The sequence below is a fragment of the Camelus bactrianus genome, chromosome 10 (assembly GCF_048773025.1).
Source record: "Camelus bactrianus isolate YW-2024 breed Bactrian camel chromosome 10, ASM4877302v1, whole genome shotgun sequence".
Lineage (NCBI taxonomy): Eukaryota > Metazoa > Chordata > Mammalia > Artiodactyla > Camelidae > Camelus > Camelus bactrianus.
This window is the reverse complement of record NC_133548.1, coordinates 62,803,826-62,817,149: the sequence shown is the minus strand read 5'-3', so window position 1 is coordinate 62,817,149 and position 13,324 is coordinate 62,803,826. Positions and strand designations below refer to the sequence as shown.

The 13,324-nt window shown below is 45.0% G+C and overlaps 1 protein-coding gene across 5 annotated transcripts in view; it reads right to left on the bottom strand.

Moving 5' to 3' along the window:
• Nucleotides 1–13,324, bottom strand: part of FAT3 (FAT atypical cadherin 3) — a 617,077-nt gene that overhangs the window by 61,520 nt on the left and 542,233 nt on the right. The gene's annotated exons all lie outside the window — the stretch shown is intronic.

Genomic DNA, 13,324 nt, shown 5'->3' with positions numbered 1-13,324 from the left:
GAAAAATGAAGCCATAATGGGGGATCGGGAGTGTCGGGCGCAAGGCAGAGAGTCTGGGAGCTGGAGGAAGGCTGGTCATTTTAAATCAGGTGGTTGGAAGTTTGACATCTGAGTGACGACCGGAAGGCGGGGAGGGACTGAACAGTGAAGACTTCTGGGGAAGAAGACAGCAGGCAGAGGGACCCACGGGTGCAGGGGTCCTAGGGTGGGAGCCGAGCTGGTGTGCTTGAGGAGCGCAGGGGAGAAGACCAGCGTGACCAGAGTGGAGAAGAAAGCCAAAGGAGATGAGATCAGGGTCGGGGAGCAGACTGCATGGCAAGGTGGGGAGCACTGGAGGAGGGGATGTCAGGTGATGCGACTTGGATCTTAACAGGATCACTCAGGCTGCTGGTTGTGTACAGAACAGCAAGACAGGAAGCAGAGACCCGCCGGCTGGCAGACGCCTGCAGGGACACAAGCCTGAGACAACGGCAACTTGAACAGACCGTGGTGTTGGAAGGGGTGAGACGTGGTCGGGTTCCAGATGTATTCTGAGCACGCAGGTGGGAGAAGTGAGGGGGTCTTGGATGTCTTCTGAACTTGGAGGTGGTGAGAAAAGATCCCCTTCTCCTTGTGGAGCTGGCAGGATGTGGGATGTAAATGAAAGAGAACATTCCAGAAGGACTTTTAGGTTTTGGCCCCGAGCAACTGAAAAGAGGCTGAGATGCAGAGGACTTTGAGGAGGACCAGGACTTGGACAAAAGACTATGAGCCCGATTTTGGATAGATGAAGTTTAAGGTGGGCATTTTATACTGCAGTGGAGAATCAAGTAGGAAGTTAGTACAGGAGGCTGGAGATCAGAGGAGTTATATATCTGAGGGTCATCAGCATTCAGGCAGCCAGCAGAGCCATAAGAACGCATCAGGTCATAAGCGAAGGTAAAGAGAAAGAAGAAATCCAATGACCAGGGAGTCTGGAGCTCCCCATCAAAGCAGGGGCAGGATCTAGCCACAGGGTGAGCTCCAGTCCCATGACTTAAAGAAAGGCACTGAGTTTTAGCAAAATACCGTTTTACCTTATTATATACCAAAGCCAGAACATAGCAACCAGGAAATGTCCATTAACAACCAACAAATTAGTGAATGATGACTGAATTGACTTCTGGTTCTGACGGCTGATTCAACTATTTTCATGTGAGGATCTTAGCACTTCAAAATGGTTTATATGCCTCAAATTCAGTAGGAGTTATGGTTTATAAGAAGCATAATATAACAGCTTCACAGGATGAGAAAGCATCCTGTTGATCCTGAATGCTCTAAATGAAGACAGTCATTAGTCATGACTTCAGCTATGAAGACAACCTGAAAATGTCTTTTGTGAATCACGAACCCTTAGAATATAAGCTCTTAGAGAGAGGGCCTTCGTGTGTGTTGTTTTCTATTATAACACCTCACCATGGGGGGACAGGCCTTTGGCAGTAATAAGAGTTAAACACTTTACTCCCTTAATGTTCAATTTCCCTTAAGCCAAAATTCCCAGCAAACCAATAAAATAATATATCTGGAGGGAATGACATAAATTGCATTATGTGGCTTTAACCAAAAGGTCAACACTGAGAACTTGTTCTTGGTTCCATTCCAGAGAGTCCATTTTTTCCCAAAGTTTCATCATTTACTCTTATGTCTCTTTCAAAACAACCGCCCTGTGATATATAAACATCAACCTCTGATTTTTATTGTTGCTGGGATTAAAAACAAGAAGTCTTTCCTCTTCCCTTGCTGCCTCTTAAAATCAGGCTGCCTAGAGCAGAGGTTTTAGGGATGCCTTCTGCTTATCCTTAGAAGTGGCTACAAGATTAAAATTTTCAGCATAAATTCCCAGAGTGAATACACAGAAGATTTCGGAGGTGATCAAATGTACACCTGAAAAACAGTAATCCCGCCTGGGTGTCAGAGCTGCTTGTGCCCTGGAAGCGGCCTTGGCTGATGGGATGATGTCAGGACGCCTCTCCAAGGCACAAACATGCATTTACGGAAGCACATTAGCAACGGAAGTAAATACACCGCATGGGTTTTCAAATCACACACGTTCCTTGGGGATTTGACTCCTACCCCTGGCACATGGAACACCACTCTGAACAACCATAAGATGGGGCAGGAAGTCGATGCAGGAGGCTTTCTCTGAGCATCTGGTGACACCACCCCCCGCTGCACTGATGCTCACACCAAGGGCTGAAGGCTGTGTGTGGTGCCGCTAGCATCTTTAGGTAAGCACGAGGGACAAAGTCCTGTTTTCTCTAAGTTCCTTGCTCAGTCCCCTTAAGGATTTCAGGAGATCTGCTCCTGGATATGGTTCCTCCTCAGGCCTGAAGATCATGCAGGTAGAACGCAATGTCTGACTCGTGGTTCTGAAAGCCATGGTGCCGGGACCAGCTGAGTTAGGAGAGGTAGAGACCGGGTTTGCAAACTGTCGCTCTCTGTGGCCTCAAGGCCTCGAGGAGAGGTGCTTTTCATGGCTGCCTGTGTTTCCTTCGCTGTGACTGAAAGCTAAAATCTAATTAAAAATATCACCTGTGTTCCTGGTCTGCAGATTTCTCTTCCAGCCCTCTCCGGAGGCCCTCGGCTCCGCTTAGACCCCCAAGTAGGAGATGCCATGTTCCCTGAGCTCCGGGCTCAGTGGGCTAGCCTTGTTGTTGGAGTACTGCATTTACAAGGCTGACATTAATCAGCCACACAAAGACCACAGCTCCCCTCCGGGCAGGTTCTGTTCATTTAAAACTTGGTGACAGGGTTTTTCTGCTTTACTGCAGCAGAAAACCATCCCCTTCCCCAAAAGCTGCTGACCCCGGCTCCCCCCACCCCATACATTTTGCTTCTGACAGTATCTTGGGCATTCACACCAGAAGGAACAGGGAGATTTATTGTTCACCTCTCCTTTCTGTTACCAATCCGACTGATATGAAAGTAAGAAGCAAGACCAGAAAATACGGGGGGAAAGGGGCACCCAAACCGACAAACATGTTAAGTGGTCTCACTTCTGATTTGGTGGCTCTCAAGAGAAGAGCAGGACACATTTTTAGAATGTATGAAAACTGCAACTTGGACACATTTGCAACGGACTTCAGTGATTTCTAGAAATAAAGTCAGCTGCATAAATGTCACTTTGCTGACAATACTTTTGGTGTAGTGCTTGGGTTTCTGTTGTATTACCAGACGATGGGGGGCTGTCTTTGTTAAACGAACACAGGTCCTGTCACTAAAGTGGAAACTTTCTATCCAAGGGCATTTGATAAATGCCATCCTTCAAATCACCATCCTTTCACTACGTATCTGGCAGAAAAGACGAACCCGGGCTGAAGACTCGGTTGCTAATTGGTCTAACGCTCTTCCTGCATGGCACGATGTGTTCTATTAAGGTATAATAGTAATCCATCATTTTGCGTCTGTATTTTTAAGTACGTAATTCTCTTCTCCAATTTGTGCCTAATTTAATGAGGACGGAGCTACTTAGCTTCTCAAAATGCTGAAATGCCAGGCTACCAAGAGAAGTATGATTTTCATTGCAAGTGACGTTTCTGCCCGTTAACTGTGGCAAATGGAGCAGGCAGGCCTTCAGAGGATTGAAGGCGAGTAAAAAGAGAATGTTTAAAATCCCGATTTGCTCAAAGGAAGTAATAGGTAGTGGCATTTTTGCAGAGTGGGGTTGGAGGAAAGAAATGGCACGTATGACTTTCCAGGAGGGGAGGCTGTGACATCCTGGGGTGGGTTGCCAAGGGCATCTGTATTTCCTCCCTTGGAAGGTTTCTGAATGGAAACTAGATTCTCCTCAACTCGGCCAAATGGAAAGATAGATTATTTAGGGGCATAAAAGTGCATAGAAGTCCAAGTTTTAATTGCTTTAAGATGAAGGCAATGTGGTCCAGTCCTGGAAGACAGGAGACCTTGCTTGTAGCTCATGGCCTACCCAAGCTCTAAGCATGTACCTGGGTAAGCCACTTCATCTCACTGGGTGTCAGGGGTCTTCAGTTTTCAAATGCTAGATCCCAGGTCAGTTGAGGTCTAAGATGATGTTCCAGCACTGATTCATTTCCAAATTACACTAATGGAGCTGGTTTTGTTTTTATTTCCAAAGGACTAACCCTCTCCTCCAACTGCCCCTTAAGCCACTGTGGGCATATGTGGGCTGAGTCACCAAAGGAGAAGTCCACCTTAAACCTGATGATGATGAGCTGTCGGAATCTTCAAGATGGGAAGAGAACTTGACACAGCAGACTCATACCATTGAGTTACATGTTCAGAGTTCACAGCAAGGCTTCTATACGTCAGTGAGCGATAACACCCACTGCTAGGATCATCCCCAAGGATCTCACCTAGTGTCAGAGTAACTCAGCTTCATATTTGAGATCATCAGAGGTGTTAAAATCAGCACCAAAACCAAATGGCCAGAGCAGCCAACACAGCAAGTACACCGAGATTTCTTTTTTTAACCTGGTCTTTAAAAAATGTTTCTCCCCTCCTGGTGAGGTCAAGCTCCCTGCGCTATGGAGCCTATGAGAGCTGTGTTCTTGCTGTGGGGTCTCAAGATGGCAGCTGCTGTGACTGTCAGAGCAGAGCCTTGTCTGTGACATTCACGCTGACTGAACAGGGTCTGGTCTGTAGGCAGCACACACACACAATGTGGGCTGGACTCAATTGCTGTAAATTGACTTTTATAAAGAGACTTGAATTTGTACAGCATAGATATCTGGGGAAAAAAATAACTTGAAACAATCTCAACAATCAGACTCTAGAAACACTTTTAATTTCGATCCTAATGACTTATTTTCCTACCAGCTCAATCGATGTATTCAGGTGTCTTAATTTATTCACAGTAACATGAACACCTTTTAAGTGTTTAGCTTATAACTTCTGACATATGTACACCTCCATGGAACCACCGTCCTCACTAAGATACAGAGCATTTCCATTGCCCCTTAAAGTTCCTTCATGTCCGGTGGCTGTCAGTCCCCCAGTCCCATGACCTAGACAATCTAGCAGCTTGTTCTGGAACCAGCACTTTCTCCTGTCTTCATTAATGCTGTTCATCAGTGCTTGAAATCCCAGAGATATATTTAGATTTCAGTCTTTATGACCCTGGTTTGGTGATTAAGGCACATTCTTATTTAAGCTCTAAGGATTGTCTCTCGAAGAAAAATGATAAACAAAGCTTTGGCTCTTGAATATGTCACTGCATTCCTTTGCAACGGCCTTATCCTTAAAAGATAGTTCTTTTGAGAAGCACTTTGGTTTTTGTCTTTCTCACAGGAGACCTTGGCCGTGACCCTCCCATTTAATAAGAATTTGTTGAGTGCCACCTATTTCACTGTCCTAGGCACCACATTGAGAGGAAGTGGAGACCAAAAGACACCTTCCCCAACTCTAGAAGCTTAGCAACCTGCCAAGGAATTACTTAAACTATTAACTATGTATTAAACTAATATCTAAACCATTAGTTTGGGGTTTCCTGGCCGTCTTCCTCTTCCTATCCTATTGGAACTGGAAGGCCAGGTGCTTCTGATTCTTCCTCTGAGACAGCTCTTGAATGTCTGTGGCCAGGTCTCACAGCCAGCTGGGCTCCCGTCCTCTCTCATCTACACTGTTGCAAGAGACTCCTGATGGCAAACTCAGACTCCATCCCCTCCCGGCTAAACTCGACCGGAGTTAAGTTCCTAAAACTCTGGGTCCAGTCCTGCCCCCGCTGTTCAAGATAGTCACCGACTTGCCACTTCTTAGTCAGAAGTAGAAACATTTGAGAATGGCTTCCGAGTCCTCTACAGTCTGGGTCCCCCCCCACCCCCCCGACCCCGTGTCTTCCTGCTCCACTTTTCTACTCCATCCCTCCTGAAGACACAAGCACGTTTACTCCTGCAGGCTCCACTCACACTTTCCTTTCTACTCAGAACAATCTCTTCCCTCCTTCCCTTGTCAAAATCCTACGTACTCTTTGCAGGATCTGCTTCCTTAATTTCCCCAGTTACTCTCTTCCCTGGGCTCCCTTAATGTTATTTTTGCATTATCATTACTTATATTTAGGTCCTCTCTCCCACTAGATTAGTGTATTTTTTAGGCAGAAGAACTGTGTCTTTTTTTCTTAATCCTTTCCACTTAATCCCCCCCCCCCCCAGTTATATTGCGAGAGCACTGACATACAGCACTGTGTAAGTTTAAGCATACAGCATAATGACTGGACTTACATCATGAAGTGATTATCACAATAAGTGTAGTAAACATCTGTCATCTTATATAGATACACAATTAAAGAAAAAGAAAAAAATGTTTTCTTTGTGATGAGAACTCAGGGTGAACTCCTAACAACTTTTATATTTAACGTACAGCAATGTTAATTATATGCGTCACGTTGTACATTACATCCCTAGTACTTATTTATCTTATAACTGGAAGTTTGTACCTTTTGATGGCCTTCATCCAATTTTCCCCACCCCCACTCCCTGCCAAGGGACTGTACCTTATTATCTTTGAACCCTGGTACTGAGCAGAGGGCCTGGCACACAGCTGGAGAGCAATGAATGTTGTTGAACTTCAGAATAAAAAAACCAAGGGACAAAAGCTGGTGTGTGAGGCTGCTAACACGAAAGAGGTAGGGGTGTTGTGCATGTTGCACTTAACTTGCCCTCCACAAATGCATGGGCCAAATAACTAGAGATACTCAAAAGGATGCAAGGAGGGGAAGTTAGGAATGTTTAATGTTGATGTTCATAAACATTCATCAATACATACAAAGCTATTGCTAAGTAGATGTTTGCATTTGTGAAAAATACTAGTTGCTACTCCATTTTCCAAGAATGAGGACTGGTTGAATAAGTTATAGGACATTCGTATCACAGAGTACTATATATATATCATCACATAAAAGTGTAAAAGAACATATAATGACACAGATATATGTTTGCAAGCCAGCGAAAAAGGCAGGTTATAAAACAATATCTAGTTTAGGGGCCCATGTTTGTACAGAAAAAGGTGGAAAAGGCAGAAGGGACTTCTGTCAAAACGGTAACAGTGGTTAGAATTGACTTTTCCTCCCTCCCTTTTTGCCTACCCTTCCAGATTTTACCCAGTGGGCACAGATCATGGTTGTATTAAGTAAAAGAACTAGCTCATGCATATAGGAAATAATTCTTTAGTGTCAATCTTGGAGAGTAGTTGAATTTTCAGGTTATTTTCCAGGCCAGTTAAATTCTTAACATACGGACTACTTGAAATAATTGTAGAAAAAGATGCTCGTGCGTTGAATAAGGATTCTTTTTCTGGATATTTCCATTCTTCGTTTTAGTTTGTGCTCAGAAAGACACTGAATTTACTTAGAAAGTTTTTTTTGTCTTTTGTCAAAGTTCTCATTATAAAGTTATTTCAAGGGCTACATTTTAAAAACAATTTTCACACTTAATCAAGCAGTAGAAGAAAATTGCTAGCCTGAATACTTCTCTCGTCTATTGGAGGCAAGTAAAATTCCATCACAGTGAAAAAGCTCAAACTGACTGCTCTTTTCTTTAAAATATGCCTTCAGATGATAGGAAATAAAACAGAAAGCTGGCATGAGGAGGTCAGTGGAATTGCAATTACTTCTGAGTTAGAAATGACTTTTAAATAGACTCTCTAATTATGTCTGTTTTAAGTGCCTTTTAAAAGTTTTTTCAGTGGGTGATAACTAACCCTGGCATGTTCCCACGGGCAGGATACCAACTCTGGGGGTCATTAGTCCCTTGGCTTTCTGAAGAGTCAGAAAAGAAAAGAAAAGACAGAAGGCAGCCCCAGTCAGAGTCGGGGAGGTCCTGACGGTACCATAAACTTCTTGGGGCCTTGGCAGTTGGGCTGGCACCAGCTCTCCTGGCTAGGGCCCGTGACATGATGTGAGATCCCACAGAACATAAAAATGCAGGGTCCTTGTTTAAAAAAAAGTTAACAAGTTAACTTATTTAAAACATAGAAACAGATCCACAGACATAGAAAACAAACACAATTCCTAAAGCGGGGAGAGGGGGAGGGATAAATTAGGAGTTTGGGATTAGCAGATACACACTGCTGTACATCAAACAGATAAAGGACGAGGACCCACTGTATAGCACAGGGAACTATATTCAATATCTTGTAACAAAGTATAATGGAAAGTAATCTGAAAAAGAATGTATGTGTAAATGTTTAACTGAATCACTTTGCTGTACACCTGAAACTAACACAATGTGTAAATCAACTATACTTCCATAAAAAAATGTTAAGAAGTCCAGTGCAGCCATGGGGGAGCATTAAGCCAACATGGGGCCCTTCTAAGCAGGGGGCCCTGTACAACTGCAAAGGCTGCACACTGATAAAGTCGGCTCCATTGCTGTGGCTGCTTTCTGTGAGCCCTCAAAAGCTGTAACTCATCAGGATATAAACTCTTCCAAGCATCTATAGCTTGGCATTCTGCCAGGTCTAGGGTAGTCAAGTATAAGTAAATGAGTCCATCAACCAAGTACTCAAAATTCCATCTCTGTTGGTGCACAGAACTTCCATGCAGCAACAGTAACACTAAAAATATTTTTGCATCATTGACTATGATGGATCAATTCATTCATCCATCCAACAGATATTCACAGGACTTTTGCCATACAGCAGGCATTGGGGATGCAAAGAAGAATGGATCACAGCCTCAAGTGTCTCCCATTTCTCAGGAGACAACCTATATATAGTTGATTATTGGAGAGTGAGGCCAAGGGAAGTTTTCCAGAGAAGGAAACAAATGAATTGAGCCATGAAGGAAAGACGGGCGTCGTCAGGAGCACCAAAGTGGGAAAGTAACAAGAAGAAAGGGCATTTTGGGTCATGTGAACATACGTGAAGTTAAGATGAATTGCAAGGTGCCCTCAGAAAAGGTCAGGGTTCGGTGTCACTGAATTCTAAGTTTAGAATGGCAGGTCCCGAAGCTGTCTGTTTTGGGAGCCACTAGCAAGTTACCAGAGCTGTTATAAACAATTACAGGCAGAGTAAATGAAAAACTGGCATAAGTTTATGATAAATTAGCAAAGGGAGAAGAAGGAAGGTTGGAAGGAGAGAGATGGAGAGGGCGTATGGGTGGGAATCACTATATAACACGTGAGAAGTTATTCCAAGAGCTCCCCATGGATGATGGACAACTTAATTGTGCTTGTCAAGGAGGCTTCACAAGGAGAGATGATAGCGTGTATCCTGCAGCAAAGCTGATAAGCACACTCCACTGAGCCTCAACGCACCCTGCAGAGGCATCAAGGCAAAGCTGGGGGGTCCAAAGCGATGCTCAGGGGTAGGTGGAAACTCCCCCAGTCACGCTGGCACTCCCTTAAACCATCCTCTGCATTGCTGCGTGTTGGATAAGGAGTGATCCAACTGAGCGGCTCAGAAGCCTGTTACTGACCTGTGGCATCTCTGGATGAGGCTGTGTGTGAGCTGGGGAGCTCATGGGAATAAATTATTGCGATCAACTGTTAGAATTCCCTGCCTGCGGGCGCCTCCTGAAACACTTCACTAAAATAGCCCCTTTCTGAAAGGAATTAGCTGTTTCATTTGACAACTGGTGTTTTGACCCCTCTGCTTGGAAGAAACTGGATTTTAAAAAGAGTAATAATAACAAATTGTGTATGTCCAATGCAAAGAGTCCTACACAAGGCAGCAAGGTCTACTAGAGGAAAAAAAAATATATATATATATCCATATATATATATATATATAGATATATAGATATATATAGATATATTCAGCTCTCTCCCAGACTTTCTGAATCAGATTTTGGAGATGGAGCCCTTGCTTGTTGGTTTATTTTTGTCTGTTTATTTTTAAAAGCTCCCAAGGGGATTCTGATGTACAGCCAGGGCTGACAACCAGTTTGTCTGATTTTTGTGCATGATTTTATTTCTGCTGCTGATCCTGGATTTGAGAGGGAGTGGTTCCCAGGGCTCTAATCAACTGAAGGCATCCTATTTTCTTGGACATAGGGGAGGTCACTTTGTTTTCCTAAATTCAGCCCCGTGTGACAGAAGTCATTTGCATGGTCTCCAGGGGGACTGGAGACGGGGATTTCCAGCCTCTAAGGAGGATTCCAACACGAGGGAGTCTGGGTTGTGTGTGTGAAAACCCCTGAGGAAGGAATCCACACATGTCCTAGACATGACAGTCAGGAATTAAGGTGGAATGTCTAATTAGTTCTTCCAATAACTTGCAGAAAGCACATAGTGGGTGGCTGGTGACACAGAGATGAAGGGGCCAACCGTCCAGGAGCTCATGGTCTGGAGAGGACACAAGGATTTAATACCTCACTTTGCCTGGGGGGAAGAGGAGTTCAGAGGGGTTGGGGAGCTTATTTAAGGTCAGACAGACAGTAAGGGTTGGAGCTGGGAGACTGGATCTGGTCTCATCCCAAAGCCACTGTGTGATGTCACTTCCCAAAGGGACAGGATGATGTGACCCAGAGGTGACGGGGCGTCACAGTCTGCCATGTCGCCGCATGAACTGCAGAAGATGTCCTGATGCTGGTGGGAGGTGAAGAATCAGTGAGGGGCTTACCGGGCCCTGGAGCCCTTTCCTCAGGGCCACTATCCATTTTACAGATGCCCTGGGAGGAGCTGCCAAAACGTTTTGAAAACTCAGTTTCTCCATCTGCAGGCGGGAGTGTCAAGGTCTGTTCTAGCCATAGCAAGATTACATGTGTAAGGGTTTGGGACTCTCCGGAGAAAGCCTTCAAGCGTAAGATTGTCTTTTTTTGATATCTGCCATAGACAAAGGGCTCCGGCCATAATGTGCTCCAGAGAATGGCTCATGTCTCTGTTTTTTTGGGAATTATTTTGTTTTTATGGACATTTTAATAGTCTTTCAGCTGCTTTCAAAAATTTAATACTTCAGAAAATAACAGAGCTTTGGGGAAGAAAAAAAAACATTAAATCATTGATCAGTGCAGCTTAGAGGTAACAATTTCAAAGGCGCGAGGAAAGACAGAGAACAGGTAATACTGAAGAGCAGACAGGTGATGTCAGAATTGAGTCCCCCTCAAAACATCTTCGGATGGAAATTACTAGAGTAGAGAAGAGAGCGTTACACGGACGTGTCAGGATAGCCTCTTTTTAGACCCAGCTCTGCCACTGACGAAGTCATCTTGGGTAAGTCTCTTTATCGTGGGGCCTCAGTTTCCTCCTTAGAAAAAGAGGGGTTTCACTGGATTTTGTCTCAGAGCCTTTCCAGTGTAACATCCCAAGACCCTCAGGGACCACGGTTCACAGAGGGAGGGGCCTAGCACCCCGGGGAGAACCCATGGAGCCCCGAGAACAGCGGTGAAGAGCAGTCAGCAGCTGTTAGGTCCTCGCTCAGCCCCTGCCCACGTCCCAGCAGCTGTGTCCCCAGCTCGGCTGAGCTGCTCCTCCCGGAGGGAAGGCCCCATCTTAACTGCCACTGAGCCACACGAGCCCTTCGTCCTCACAGAGCAGAGCCCGGGGAAGGATCACGGCTGCAGTGGGGAGCTCAAGGCTACACGTGTGGAATTCAGGAGGCCCATGAACTTGCGTGGGGCACTAGCTTGCTATTGCGCCACGCCACATGCCCCTGGAGCTTAGCAGCAGAAAACAACAAATATTTAGGGTCTCAAGGTTTCTCTGGGGCAGAACCCAGGCCTGGCTGAGCTGGCTGTCTGTGGCTCAAGGTTATACGTGAGGTTGCAGCCAAGCTGTTGGGCAGGGCTGCCCAACATCTGAAGGCCCCAGGGGAGGTGGGGGCGGGGTCTGCTTTCAAGCTCACTCGTGCAGCTGATGGTGGGCCTCGGTCCCCCGTCATGTGGGCCTCCCCCACGGCTGCCTCACCATATCCTAGCTCTCTGCCCCAGGGTGAGAGAGTGAGGGGGGGGGGTCTTTGCACTGAACTGTGTCCCCCCAACCCCGAAATCGAGGTGTTGAAGACCTAACCCCCAAGATGACTGTATTTAGAGACAGGGCTTCAGGAGACAGTAAGGTTACAGAGGTCATAAGGATGGGGGTCCTAATCCAACAAGTCTGGTGGCCTGTAAGAGGAGGAAGAGAGAGAGAACTCTTTCGTTCTCCACTGCACATGTGGTCTCGTATAAGTACCCTGAGCTGACATCCAGCCTCCAGAACTGTGAGAAGGTTAATTTCTGTTGTCCAAGCCACTCAGTCTATGGCATTTTGTTCTGGCAGTCCGAGCAGAGTAATGCAGAGAGCATGCCCAAGAGGGGAGTCACAGTCCCTCTGTAACCTAATCCCAGAAGTGATACCAGCCATCACTTCGGCCACATTCTATTCATCAGAAATGAGTCAGGAGTCGGTAAGTCCAGCCAACTCTCTAGGAGAAAGACGTGAATACCAACAGGTGGGGGGTCATTGGGGTCATCTTAGTGGCTGCCTACCACAGAGGGGGAAAATCTGCCTTTTTAAAAATTGAAGTATATAGTTGATTTACAATGTTGTGCTAGTTTCAGGTGTACAGCACAGTGATTCAGTTATACACATATATACATCTATACATCTATTCTTTTTCAGATTCTTTTTCATTATGGGTTATTGTAAGTTAGTGATTATCCTTCCCTGTGCTATATATTGGGACTTTGTTGTTCTTCTATCCTGTATATAGTAGTTTGTATCAAAAACTTACATTTTAATTGTCATTAACCTCTAACTGGATTGAACATCACATTCAGTTACAGATGTAGGCAACAGATCACGATAGGATGGGCAGCACCTGTGATTCTGCAACCGCAGCTGTTTCCACACTATTTTACAGTTGTGGTGCATGCCCCTGCTTACCTCTGTGCAAAAGATACACGTTGTGGGATCTACTGTGCCAGATCTTGTAATTTACTGTACTATGGCAGAAATTCATATGAATATATAGGGTTTTTTTTTCCCAATATACAGTCTTATTTTTATTTTATTTTTTAATGTATATACTTTTTACCGACATAGAGTCAGTTTACAATGCTGTATCAAGTTTAAAAAATATTTGGAGACACCCATTTCATTGGTAACCTTTTGGATTTTTTTCTCAATTGTAAAGCATTATCCTGAGAAGCGATCTGTAGGTGTCACCAAACTGTTAAAGTATTCGTGACACAAAGAGCTTAGGAATTCCCAAGCAAGCGGTTCTCCCGAGTGTGGTCCTGGGAGCAACAGCATGAACACCCCCTGGGAATTACTCTGAAATGCCCAGGAGCAGGTCTCCTCCCAGACCTGATCAGAAACTCCGGGGGTAAGTATAACTTCCTACTTTAACCAGTCCTCTAGCTGACTCTGGTGCACACTGAAGCCTGAGAACCACTTCTCAAAGAAGATAGGTCTAG